Below are 15042 nucleotides of genomic sequence, written 5' to 3'. Positions count from 1 at the left end.
AAGTTTTCTACATTTTGACTCATTTTAGGGTCAAACCTTGCAGTGTTCCCTTGGTTCCAAGAAATGTGCCTGAAGCTATAGGAGTGTCTTGACTCTTTTTCTGTTACTGCTAATTACATCTGTTGCACTGGTGCTGGCCCTTGGCCTAGTTTAGGACCCTTTGGTTAATATGGAGAGTGCAGTTCCTTTCTGTATATTGTAGCTTTTAATTAGTCACAAGAGAAAAATACCATGCAACATATTTACATGACAAAAGATGACCTAACTTGTAGAATCCCTAACCTGTCATTATAGATGCTGCCCATTGTTGTGCCTAATCATTAAGTTCATGAAGCGCCAATATCAAAAAGCAATAATCAATTACCCTAAGCTTTTAAAAGATATTGGTGGGCACCAAATCCCTATTTGGGATGAGTGAATTGAGTATTTGAGAAAGGGAAAGACACTGACACCAAGTACTTGTAAATAATCAATACAAACTTTATTGATTAACAGAGACTTAATTAATAAGTAATCATCATTCAGCTTACGGAAACAAGTTAATTATCTAGCAATCAGCTTAAGTTATACATAGCCATTAGAGAAGCTTGCTGCACTCGACTGAGAGAACTTCTAGCAGTCAGGCTTGAAGGGACCCTCTCTTTCTGGGAATCAGCAGAACCAGCAATACACATCCGTATTACAGGTGGGTAGTACTCTAAGCGAGTGCCAAGTTTTCTCGCCTTTTATACCTTTACCAATGGGATGGATAGTCTATACTTTTCCACCAAGTCTCCTTATCAGTACAGCCCAGCAAAGACCTTGCAAAAGCGTTGGATGGGTCCAGCAGCTGATCAGGCTGTTCAGGCCCACCAACAATGCCATGCCAGGTCTGCGCGGTTAATTATCTCTTATCTAAAAGCTAGCTATATACTAATAATTTTCTTGTGATGGTATGCATGAGTCATTTTGGTGCTGTGTTTTGTGGTTTTGTTAACATTTTCTGTGTTGTGTATTAATAGCTGTGGCATCCAGGCCTGCTTATGTGCTTACCGGCGCCATCTTAACTATCTATAAGAGTTTAAATTGCTCAATAGTGATCAATGAATCAATCATTCTTAATTAATATGGAATATTATTATCACAGCCATCCTTCTTCTGTCATTATTGACACTACCTGTCCCTCTTGTGCCCATATTGAGGACTCATCAAACTCTGGCAACATTTCTGATGCTGAACACTGTGTACCCATGTCATTTTATAGGGATCCAGTCCTGCATTAATTTAATGATGTTTAACGTACTGTGTTGTTCCCACGACATAACATGCGCATGTTTTTGGACACATATGTGGGACATAATTATATATATATATATATATATATATATATATATATATATATATATATATATATATATATATATATTGTGACCTTTATGGGAAAAAAATCCTAGCTCAAATTTGAGCACTAACTAAACATAAAGAAATGTCCCTTACTCACCAGGGTAATAAACTACACAAATCAAAAATAAGCATTGGTTTCACCAACCTTTAGCACATTGTTTAGATGCTGCTCTGCACAGACCTGCTCTCTCTCTGCAGGTCAGATTGTATCTGACTCTTTCTGCTCTGAGACCTGCTAATTAAAGCCTCAGCAGTTGCTAATTGGGCAGGTGAATGAGTATAGACTATGGAGGATTCTGGGTCCTAGATACCTTCCTTCTATTACCCTCCCATAGACTCTGTCACAATATATATATATAAAGGTAAGAAACAGGAGCACTCGCTTGGATTTTTCAAATGTGTATTAACCGTTTAATCACAACTCAGCATCTAATGCAAAATCCAAGCGAGTGCTCCTGTTTCTTACCTTTATATCTACTGGCCTGGAGGCACCCTGGTAATATATTTTTTATATCATACACTTTTTTTGGGTTGAGTGCCAGAGTCTGGTCTGATATATATATATATATATATATATATATATATATATATATATATATACACTTCAGTATGTCTTCCCTGCCCTGTTGTGATTCCAGTTTGGTCCCAATAGTGCGTTGTTTTGTGTTCTTTCTTTCTTGACCCACCTTTCCATTAACTATTCTGATTTGTTCAAATTAATAGTACAAACAACAGGTTGTGCCAATATAAAAAAGACAAATAAAACAAATTACAAAATAAAAAAGGAACAAAAGTAGCTGCTATCGACTATATAAAATGAAATAAAAAAATGAAAAGTTAAAAAAAAATAGTTTTTTTTTGCAATTTAGTCTGTCCTCATAGGGTGTATATTTGGATAGAAGAGAGATAAAAGGGAATTCTAATAGTGTAGTATTTAATGCCCTCTCATGTTTTATGGTGCTTATGTACAAGCTGCAGACATATATGTAGCACTATTACCGCTATTGGATATCGGTGTAGGCAGTCAGTCCTGTAGGCCCTAGTAGAACATGAAATAAGAGAGTAAAATCCAATAATGCAACATTACAACTACAGGCTAGATAGAGTGCCATAGAATATAAAATGTGCACTCACAAGTGTAGAGCTTTGTATTAAAGCTCAAATGTTAAGGTATAAGGTGGTATAATCCCCACTAAGGGATATAGTTGATACTTGTCCTGCAGCGGTTGAAGGTCAATATAAGAAAAGGGAAACAAAACAGTGTAACATAAGTTGGATTGGTACTAGTACAGGTGTAAATGCTGCTCTCCCAGTGTCTATATCCAGTCACAAGATACAAAGATAATAGAAAACACCCCAAAGAAACCAAAGTAGGGGGCACAATAACAACACAGGTAATGAGTGAATCAATATAATAAATTATACTCCATACTTAATCAACCTTGTCCAGTATTAAAGGGTAGTAGACATCATGATTCATCTCTAAAAATAGAAAAATATACTTTTCATAGCATAATGCTGTTTTAAAATTATATAAATATTCAAAGGTGACAACTGGTAATTCACAGTTTCCAGAGCCCCATATAGCAGGCTCTGGCTCTGTAGGCATGTAAATGGTACAAGTGCTTCTTATATCTTACTTGTGCACTTCATCCACCATCAGGATGATAAAAATACTCAGAATTAAGGTAGGTTCTAATATTTTTATTGCAGAAAAAAAACAAAAAAAAAAACCCAGTGTAAATATTACAAGTAGAAACCACAAACCAAAATAAGTAACAAAAAGTCCAAACCAGAGTCAAGCATGACACGTTTCGACTGATTGGGTTTTCATCTAGGTGCATTATTAGTCTTGTGAGCAGTTCATAATAACTGGTTCGAACAGGAAATTGAGTTTGGCGCCTATGTTTCTTCCGAGAGATGTAACCTTTGACATCCACATCCTCACATCAGTGTCATTATATTGCAGCCCGACAAGACAACACAAGAAATTTTCCAGGCACTCAGGGTGTTCAAGCCGCAGGCAGTTTTAATAAAACAGAAAAGAGCAGCAACGTTTTGACCTGCTGTGAGGTCTTTGTCAAGCTTGTAGTGGTGGGATTACTGGTCATGCTCCAGAGCACCGGGTGGCTGCTGGGATTGAGTGTGGCTCTTATTTTCATTATTACATTGCAGCCCGGTTTAAGTTTGTAAATTGCATCTGAACAAACCAGAAGACTTCTGAAACAATGTAGTTTGGACAGGTGAGACCAAAGTAGAGATGTTTATCCATAATGCACAGCACCACATTTGGCAACAAACAAACACAGCATATCACACACCTCATACCAACTGTCAAGCACAGTGGTGAAGGGGCCATTATTTGTGCCTGTTTTTCAGTCACAGGACCTGGGAACCTTGCAGTCGTTGAATTGACTGTGAACTGCTCTGTATACCAAAGTATTCTAGAGTCAAATGTGAGGACATTGTCTGACAGCTAAACCTTGGCCAAAAAAAGGGTCATGAAACAGGACAATGATCCCAAGCACACCAGCAAATCTATAACAGAATGGTATAAAAATAAAAGAATCTCAACCCTATTGAAATGCTGTGGCAGGACCTTAAGAGAGCTGTGCATAACAAATGCCAGCAAACCTCAATGAACAGAAGCAACATTGTTAAGAAGAGTGGACCAAAATTCCTCCACAACAATGTGATAAAGTCAAACAGAAAATTATTATTTAACTGCTAAAGGTAGTTCTACAAGCTTTTGAATCATACGGTGCACTTAGTTTTTCACACGTAGCTCACCATTTTGGATTTATTTGTGTTAAATATATTGACACATATATTTCACATATGACACAGTGTAATTTGCTGTGTTGTTGTTCAAGGTTGTATTTACCTAATTTTAAGACCTGCTAAGGAACAGATGATTGTTATTATGTCCTGATATGCAAAACCACAGAATTCAAAGAGGGTGTACTTTTTTTCCCCATGGTTATATATATATACACATACATAAAGAGATGGGAGTGATAATACATTTTGGGCAAGAGTGGCACAAATACCAGCCAGATGCCACACATGTTGCTGAAATTTCTATTAGGCTTTTTATAGCATACTTAATACTCAGGTTTCTTTCTACGCATTCTCTGGAATGTCTAATTTCATAGTTTAACTGCAATATAACATATAAGATATTCTTCATATCCCAGCATTACCTTCACCAACCCTCTGAATGTACATCTCTGTAAAAGCTTAAGTGCTTATGGCTTAGTAGTTCACCATCAGGGAATTTTTCGACAAATCAAAAGTGAAAGAAGATTTTAGAACTGCCGCAGCAGTACATCCTGCAGCAAAACAAATTATAAACAGAGGTTTCTGCAAAACATATCTGACAATCAGATTAATGCAACTGACACTGTAGAAAGAATGCAAGGTGGAAGTATTTCTACCACAAGAAGGTTAAATTTTTTGATGTTTTGGTATTTAAAGTTACATTGAAATTCAGCAATGACACCTTGTCAAAATACTCTATTAGTACAAATGCAAAATATATTTATGTTGTCAGTTTGTTTGGCTATCTAAGGTCAGTGATCAGAGAACATTGCCTAAAGCTGAGACACATTTTATTGAAGCTACACTCAATTTAAATTATTCAAGTAAAATGACCGATAGCAAAACATCAAATAATTTCCCAAGACCCATTCTGATTCTGACAAGAGCAAAGTACAATCTCTCCTACTTTAAAACCAGAACTGTTTAATTTGTTCTAAGATTATTAAAGAGAATTTGATTATGGAAGATATTATGTTGATTATTGAAGATATTATGAAAGAATACTTAAACACATTACAAATATGTGATCTAAAGTGATTAAAGGGTTAGTATATACTGTGTATAGTATTGTAAACGTAGTTCCACATAGATTGTATATATTTAATTGGCCTGAGACCCCTGCTATGACCAACCATGACTACAGATATATATTTTATCTATTTATTACCATAGAACAATGCATATACTCATTAAATATTAATTATACTCAATTTGTATGAGAATTAAAATGAAATAAGTGAACATATCAGTGATATAATACAAATAATGATTATATACAAGGAAGATTGTACACTTTTTTCATCATAAACACTTTTGAAACAAATGAAAATAAATCAGTTGTGTGAGGTAAATTACATTTTACCATGATTAAGACGAGGTCAAAACGTTCTATATTTGTTTTGTTCATTGTTTCAAACAAACATTATCATTATTTGCACCATGCTGTGAAGCCTATGTATTTTGACTTATGATAACTACTAGAATGACGGCAGATCCTTTCTTTTCATGGGGCTCCAGTGTGACAGGCAACAGCTACTATCTTTATACCTGTGTGCAGCACCTCCACCTCCTTGTTTATTTGCAATCTAAACATATTATTGAACTGGTCAAACGCGATCAGAGACGAGGAAATTTTGATAAAATCCTACGCCAGAAGGAATGCAGGTGGATTCATAAATTAAAACCCTTAAATCCAAGTGGCCAGAATGAAGGCTTTTCATTCTCCCCTTTCATCTAAAACAGGTCAAACCATCTGTTGTATATAATGTATAGTTCAATATATTGCGCTTAATCCGGCTATGTACATATATGTATTATTATTATTTATTATTGATCAGTTCTACTTATTAAGTGTTTTTTTTATAATCTTTAAACAGACATTTTCAGTGTGGATCATTGCAATACTTTCTAATGTGATCTATACAAATTTTGGACACCACTCCTGACTGGTTTATGAGATAATTCTCAGACAACCCATAGAGCTTTATATGCAGATTAATAGTTTCCCTCCTTTCCTCCCCCCCACAGCCTCCCCACGGACCTTGCATATACTGTCTACAACAATACGAGTGGTCTTCCTTGTGAAGTTGATATGTACAATCTTTACAATTACCCTTTACCTCTGTTGCAAAATATATCATGATTAGAGATGAGCGGAAACCTGGATGTTCGGGTTCGCCGAATTCAGCCGAACTTCGTCAAAAAGTTTGAGTTCGGGCTCGAACAAATGTGGAGAGGGAAATAACTTAAAATAACATAAAATACATATAAATAAAAAATAATAATCTTGAACTAGGAGGTTGAGGAGGCCGTGACTGTGACAGTGTAGGTGAAAGCGGCGGCAGAGGAGGAGGAGGTAGTCAACACTGTTTTTTATTTGTTTTTGTTTTTGTTATTTTGGTTTTTTTAATTGGGGTAGCCCCCAAAATATTGGGACATATAAAAAAAGAAAACAAAGAATAAGTGCACTTGAGTATAACAATGGCTGAGTGAGGGCGGTATAAATGTCTATTCTGCACAAGGTACAGACAAGTCTGGTGGGATTCATGCCTGGTTCATTTTAATAAATATGAGCTTGTCCACGTTGGCTGTGCACAGGCGGCTGCGCTTGTCTGTGATAATGCCCCCTGCCATGCTAAACACACGTTCAGACAATACACTGGCTGCAGGGCAGGCACCTCCAAGGCATAAAGGTCAAGCTCAGGCCATGTACCCAATTTGGAGACCCAGAAGTTGAATGGGGCAGACCCATCAGTCAGTACGTGTAGGCAGGTGCACACGTACTGTTCCACCATGTTGCTGAAATGCTGCCTCCTGCTAAGACGTTCCATATCAGATGGTGGTGCTGGTTGTTGTGGCGTGCTGACAAAGCTTTTCCACATTTCGGCCATGCTAACCCAGCTGCGTTGGCGACCTCTTCCTCCTCCTCTGCTTTCACCTTGTGCTTCCACTGAGCCCCCGGTGTCAGTTGGGAATGCCCTCAGCAGCGCGTCTACCAGCGTGCGCTTGTAGTCGCGCATCCTCCGATCACGCTCCAGTGAGGGAATTAAGGACAGCACGTTGTCCTTGTAACAGGGATCCAGCAGGGTGGCCACTTAGTAATCAGCACAAGTTAGAATGTGGGCAACTCAGCAGTCATTGCTCAGGCACTGCAGCATGTAGTCGCTCATGTGTGCCAGGCTGCCCAGAGGCAAGGACAAGCTGCCCTCTTTGGGAGGTGTATCGTCTGTGTCCTCCGTATCCCCCAAGCCACGCTCCAGTGATGCCCACGAGCTGCGTTGGGTGCCACCCTGCTGTGAACACGGCTCCTCCTCCTTATCCTCCAGAACTGTGCCCTGGCTGAACTGTGCCCTGGCTGGACAATTGTGAACCTGGCCTATGCTGGTGCAGGAATCCACCCTCTACCCACTTGTGAATGACTGGCCTGATAACCATGGAAATGACCCCTCTTCCTCCTCCTCTTCCTCCTGTGCCCATCATCGCCCAAAGCATTTTTTCAAGGAGACATGGAAGCGGGATAGTAAGGCTGAGAACGGCGTCATCGGCACTGGCCATGTTGGTGGAGTACTCGAAAAAGCGCAAAATGGCACACAGGTCTCGCATGGACGCCCACTCATTGGTGGTGAAGTGGTGCTGTTCCGCAGGACGACTGACCCATGCGTGCTGCAGCTGAAACTCCACTATCGCCTGCTGCTGCTCGCACAGTCTCTCCCGCATGTGCAAGGTGGAGTTCCACCTTGTGGGCACGTCGCATATGAGGCGGTGATCGGGAAGGCCGAAGTTACGCTGCAGCGCAGACAGGCGAGCAGCAGCAGGGTGAGAACATCGAAAGCGTGCACAGATGGTCCGCACTTTCTGCAGCAGCTCTGATATATCTGGGTAGTTTTTCAGGAATTTCTGCACCACCAAATTCAGCACATGCGCCAGGCAAGGGATGTGCGTCAAACCGGCTAGGCCCAGAGCTGCTACAAGATTTCTCCCATTATCACACACCACCAGGCCGGGCTTGATGCTCAGTGGCAACAACCACTCGTCGGTCTGTTGTTCCATGCCCATCCACAGCTCCTGCGGTGTGTGGAGTTTTTCCCCCAAACATATGAGTTTTAAAACAGCCTGCTGTTGTTTCCCCCTGGCTGTGCTGGAGTTGGTGATGAAGTTGTTACGCTGACCAGATGAGGAGGTGGTAGAGGAGGAAGAAGCGGAGTAGGACGAGGAGGCAACAGGAGGCAAAGACAAAAATGCCCTGCAATCCTCGGTGGCGGAAGGACATGCGCCAAACTGCTAACCGCCTCAGGCCCAGCCGCCACTACAGTTGCCCAATGTGCAGTTAGGGGGATATAGCGTCCCTGCCCGTGCTTACGGGTCCACGTATCTGTGGTTATGTGGACCTTGCCACAGATGGCATTGCGCAGTGCACACCTGATTTTGTCCGCCGATTGGTTGTGCAGGGAAGGGATGGCTCGCCTGGAAAAGTAGTGGCGGCTGGGAACCTCGTACTGTGGGACAGCCACCGCCATCAGGTTTTTAAAACTGTCCATCTCCACCAGACGGAATGACAGCATTTCAAAGGCCACGAATTTTGAAATGCTGGCATTAAGGGCCAGGGATCGCGGGTGGGTAGGGGGGTACTTCCTCTTTCTCTCCAGTGTTTGGGAGATGGACAGCTGAATGCTTCCATGGGACAGTGTGGAGATGCTTGGAGACGGTGGCGGACGTGGTGGCATTGCTGCCACATCCTCTGTTTGTATCTCAGATATGAAGTGCACGCCCCAAATGTACTTTTTAGCACCAAAGAAATGTGAATTTTTCAAAGTGCAATGTAACCACAGTATTTGACGGTTCTATTTGACTCTCAGATATGAAGTGCACGCCACAAATGTACTTTTTAGCACCAGAAAAATGTGAATTAGTCAAACTGCAATGTCACAGCAGTATTTGACGGTTCTATTTGACTCTCAGATATGAAGTGCACGCCACAAATTTACTTTTTAGCACCAAAGAAATGTGAATTTTTTAAAGTGCGATGTAACCACAGTATTTGACGGTTCTATTCGACTCTCAGATATGAAGTGCACGCCACAAATGTACTTTTTAGCACCAAAAAAATGTGAATTAGTCAAACTTCAATGTCACAGCAGTATTTGACAGTTCTATTTGACTCTCAGATATGAAGTGCACGCCACAAATGTACTTTTTAGCACCAAAAAAATGTGAATTAGTCAAACTGCAATGTCACAGCAGTATTTGACGGTTCTATTTGATTCTCAGATATGAAATGCACGCCACAAATGTACCTTTTAGCCCCAAAGAAATGTGAATTAGTCAAACTGCAATGTAACCACAGTATTTGACGGTTCTATTTGACATCAGATATGAAGTGCACCGCAGGCCGCAAATGTACTATTTAGCACAAAAAAGTGTGATTTTGTAACCCAACAATGTAACAGTAGTATTTAAGGGTTTTATTAGACTGCAAGAAATGCAGTACGCAAATGTGCTATTTAGCACCAAAAAAATAGCAGTATTTAAAAATGCCTAGATGTTGCACACTGAGCTACCAGAACAGGATTAAAGTAATGTGCCTGGCATACATGCAGTTGCAAGTGCACTGCACTCTCTGTGTCACTGGGCTCAGGGCAGGGTACAAAAATGTAGTATAGCACCCACAAAAATAATCGCTGTAGTATGCAGATTCAACACCAGAATTCTTTCCTAATCTGTCCCTCACAGCTGCAGCATCCTCTCCCTACACTAATAACAGCTCATGTGATGTGCAGTGCTACGTGACTCCAGCTTATATAGAGAGGCTGGGTCACATGCTGCACTGGCCAATCACAGCCATGCCATTAGTAGGCATGGCTGTGATGGCTTCTAAGGGCACACGAGTCAAACTCTTGTTGATTGGCTGCTCTGCAGCCTTTCAAAACGCGTCATTAAATTGCCGAACACCAAACTCCAACCCGAACATACACTGATATGTCCGTGTTCGGGTCCGGGGTCCAAAAACTGTGATGTTTGGTACGAACCCGAACTTTACAGTTCAGGTTTGCTCAACTCTAATGCTTATATATGTGACTGTGCATTTATATTTGTGTATATGAGTTTATGTGCATGTATGTATGTGTTTGTGTTTACTTATATATATATATATAATTGTGTGTGTATGTATATAGTGTGTATATATATATATATGCATGTATTTATGAATGGGTGTATGTGTAAATATACATATATATGGGTCTATGTATGTGTAGGCACATTGGTATATGTGTAGGTACATGTATTGGTGCTTGTGTGTGGTTGTATGTGTAGGTGTGCATGTACATATATTCAGGCATTTGGTTGTATTTATATGTATATTGTTGTATGTACTTGTGTATAGTGTGTATATACTTGTACATATACAATACTTGTGTATATGTATATGTACATGTGTGTGAGTGTTTGCGTGTGTCTGTGTATGCTGGATATAGGCCTTCATGCATATCCTGTAACTCTTAGATGGGAATTCATACATTCTTAATATAAATATTTATTTTTACTCTACCTTCTAGCACCATCTTCTGCACTGTTTGTTTGTTGTTGTTTTTTTTTACTCACTCTCTCCCCCCTCACTCTGTGATCTTCACAGAAGATATTTATGACCCTCTGCAAGAATGGTGTCTATTCCTGTGTCTTAGCTGCACTCATGACACTTTAACCCCTGTATCACAACTCAACTCTGAATTCTATGTGTTATATTGCTCACAAATGCTTTAGACTTGAGAAAGGGAGGTTCTCCCAAACGTTTGTCATTAAAAAAATTCTTAGTCCAATAAAAAAGGTATTTCAAGATACAAATTTTATCATTTTTTTACATGTATATATATATATATATATATATATATATATATATATATATATATACATATATTATTTGATGGTTATAAGATTTTACAAAAGTAATGGCAACAGTCAATAAAACAAACATGTCGATAATATTGGTCATATTAGTTAGAATTTTTGGTATTAGACTGCCATCTAGTGTATTTTTGTTTTACTGCTGCTTCACATTTCATATATCATTCTTGCCTAAGAACATATTTTGACAAGTTCATGTACCTATATCATATAATTGTTGCTTTCAATAATATAACAAACAAGGCCGCAGATCACCATCTTTTTTTTAGAAACAAAGAAAAACCCTGCTCCTGCTGGGGAAGAGGATCTGCGTATATGACCTTTAGTTAACGCATCCTGTATATATTCCTCCATGATTTTACTTTCCAGAGGAGACAGGGTATAAACTCTCCCTTTCAGGGGTATAGTACCTGGTTATAGATTTATCGGACAATCATAAGATCTATGCGGTGGAAGTGTATCGGCATGTACTTTGTTAAACACCTCCATTACCTCCCCACATTGGGAGGGAACTGTAGTGGACAATGGACAGGCAATTGGAACATTTATTGTACCCAATTCTTTAGTTATAGGTTTTAAACATCTGTTACAACATTTCTCACCCCACTTTAGTATCTCCCCTTTCCTCCAAGCTATACATGGATCATGTTTGATTAGCCATGGAAAACCAAGTACAATGGGACAAGAGGAGATAACCTGAAAAGTGATTTGTTCCTTATGCAAGGCCCTTACTTGCAATGAAAGGGTCTCATGGGTAATGAGCGGATTCTTAAGAGGTCTACCATCTATGGCCTCGACGGCCAAAGGTGTTCACCTTTCCCTAAGAGGTATTTTGTGTGTGGACACAAAGTTAGCATCAATAAAGTTTTCTGCTGCTCCTGAGCCTAATAAGGCTTTGCAATTGACCTCAAGGTTGTGTAACAGAATGGTAACAGAAAGGAGAAGTCTTTAAAGAGGCATAGTGGGGGACATATACATAACACCTAAGGCCAGTCCCTGAATGGTACTTAGGTGTGAGAGTTTTCCGGACGAATCGGGCAATTTACCCTCATATGTCCATTCTTGCCACAATACATACACAGACCCTCACTCCTCCTGAATTGTCTATCTGCTTCAGATAACTTTTTAACTCCCTTTAACTGCATAGGTCCAGCAGCTACATTATGGGATTTTGGAACAACAGGGTTGGAGAAGCGGGGAGCGACAAAAGTGCTATTTCTTCTTGGTTTGTTTCTGATCCTTTCCCTTTCTCTTAACCTGTTATCTATCAGCATCATATAAGTTGTATAGTCATTAAGTTTTTTTGGCAGGTTTCTGGCAGCAACCTCATCTAGAATGGTATCGGACAGGTCTTCAGCGAAAGCGGTGATGAGGCCACTGTTCGTTTAATCCACCTCTGAGGCAAGGGTACGGAACTCAGTTGCATAATCAGCAACAGAGCGATTGACTTGTCTTATGCGCATGAGGGCTTTTTCCGCATCCTTTTCTTTACCTAATTGCGCAAAAGTTAGCTTGAACTCAGCTAGGAACTCCGCATAATCATATGTGATAGATTTGTTTCTCTATCATAAAGGATTTGCCCAGGTTAATGTCTTCCCTATCAATTGATTCATTAGATAACCAATCTTGGATCAATCAGAAGGAAAGGAGCCTTCTTATTATTTAGCGCCATCTTGCAGCGGTCGCTCCCAACACTGGACCTGGCCGCCGATCCACAAGCTGTATGGAGGTAGAGGCTCTGGCGGTGAGGTGAGTAACCTCTCCCTCCTTTAGTGCGACCCCGCCAATCAGGCGCGGTGTAGCGGTACTTACCCTTTCCACGGGCCGGCCGGGGTCCTCTGTTCAAGCCGCGCGCGGTCCTGCTGTTGCACGGGCCGCGCGCGGCTCATCTGACTGCTGCAACAGGAAGGCGGGCAGTGACCGCGAGAAGCGGTCATGTGTCCCGCCTGACTCTAAGAGCGCGCCGCGAGTCTCGGGTGTGCTCTTAAAGGGACAGTGGGAGCCTAAATTGGCAAAGGCCTCCCATTGGTCCCTGTCATGCCACACTCCCCACACACTTACCTTTTGGTGGCGTGGATGTGACAGGGGCCAATCAAAATAGATGTTAAGGTACATATACTCACCTTTTTCCCTTAGTTCCTTGCCCTATCGTGGTTTCTGTTTCAGTTCCCTTTAGCGCTTGTTGTGTTCAGTTGTGTTCCTTCGTACTTGACCTTGGCTTTGTTTCTGACTACATTTTCTCTTTATCCTTATCTGTTCTGTTTTACGGCTTGCTGTTTACTGTGTACCAGACCCCGGCTAATCCTAGTTTACGCTGTCTCTTTGTGCCCTTGACCTCGGATCGCTCCTGTCTCTGTACTCCTCTCATATACGTCGAGTCCGGCCATTCTAAGGTCCGGTAGACGTATCTCCCCTCTGTGTTGTCTTCTGTTGAGTTGAATCCTGCGTGTTGGGGTATATTTTCGTTACACGCGGCCACACTGTGGTGCCGATCGGGCACTGTGATAGTGTGACCGCACCAATCAGGTGCGGTCACACTGAGGTGCAGATCAGGCACCGTGACACTGACAAAGGGGAGAGGAGTGGGAGGTGCGGGCGGACAGGAAGATGAACCTCACCGCCGCATTCATTATAGACTGTAATGGGGCATGTTGGTAAGACCACTGAAAAGCGGATTACAGTAGTCAAGGCGAGAGAAGACAGCAGCATGAACAATCACCTTTGCCGTATCAGATGTTAAAAAGGGTCGGATGCGCTCAATGTTTTTGTGATGGAAGTGACAGGAGTTGGCGATTTATTGGACATGAGGGGTGAAAGAGAGGTCAGAGTCAAAGAGAAAACCAAGGCAGCGAGCCTTAGAGGTACAGCAGATGGTAACGCAATTGACTTGAAGGGACACAGACAAGGGAGTAGCAACACTTGAGGGAGGGAAGACCACAAGTTCTGTTTTAGACAGGTTCAGTTTAAGGAAATGGGTTCAGTTTAAGGAAATGAGCAGAGAGGCAGTCAGAGACACGAGTCAAGAGGGTTGGTGAGAAATCAGGGGAGGACAGATAAATGTGCGTGTCATCTGTATAGAAATGATACTGGAAACCAAAGGAGCTGATGGCTTTACCAAGGAAGCAGTGTAGATTGAGGACAATAGGGAGCCAAGGATAGACAGAGAGTGATTGGGGAGAAGAGGCAGAGCCTGAGAAAGAAACACTGAAAGAACATTAGGAGAATTAGGAAGAGCACCAGGAGAGAGCGGAATCTCTTAGACCGGGATTACGGAGGATGAGAAGAAGCTGTTGACAATAACAGTATCAAAAGCAGCAGAAAGGTCGAAGAGAATTAGGATAGAGGATTGGCCATGGGATTTAGCAGTGATAAGAGCATTGGATACTTTGGTCACAGCTGTTTCAACAGAGTGACGAGCATGGAATCAAGATTAAAGTGGGTCAAGCAGAATTGGATTTGAGGAAGTTTGTCAATCTCGCATACACAACACGCTCAAGGATCTTGGAGACAAATGGCAGTAGTGAGATAGGGCAGTAGTTGGATGGAGAATTAGGGTCAAGGTTGGGCGTTGTCAGAATCGGGGTTACAGTTGCATGTTTAAAGGGAAGAGAAAATGTGCCAGTGAGAGGCAGAGAAAGAGAAGGAGACAAAGTGGGAACAGGTGGTGGGGTGGGAGGAATGGAGCAGAGAATAAACCTCTTCTGCTGTAGTGGGTGCAAATGAGCGTAGGACAGCTTGGTGTGCCAGGGTTGTAATTGGGGGCGCTTAGTGCTCATCCTCAGCCCTTTTGTGGTTTCTTTTTCCTCTTCCTGAGTCCCTCTGAGTGTGTCACTGGCCCCTTCCTCAGCCTCTCTGAGTGTCTCTGTGTCCACTTTCCAAGCCCCTCTGTGTGTGTCATTGCCATCTTCTACATCCCATCTGATTGTCTGTGTCCCTTTC

The sequence above is a fragment of the Pelobates fuscus genome, chromosome 2 (genome assembly GCF_036172605.1).
Source record: "Pelobates fuscus isolate aPelFus1 chromosome 2, aPelFus1.pri, whole genome shotgun sequence".
In the NCBI taxonomy this organism is placed as follows: Eukaryota; Metazoa; Chordata; class Amphibia; order Anura; family Pelobatidae; genus Pelobates; species Pelobates fuscus.
This window is presented reverse-complemented; position numbering follows the sequence as displayed.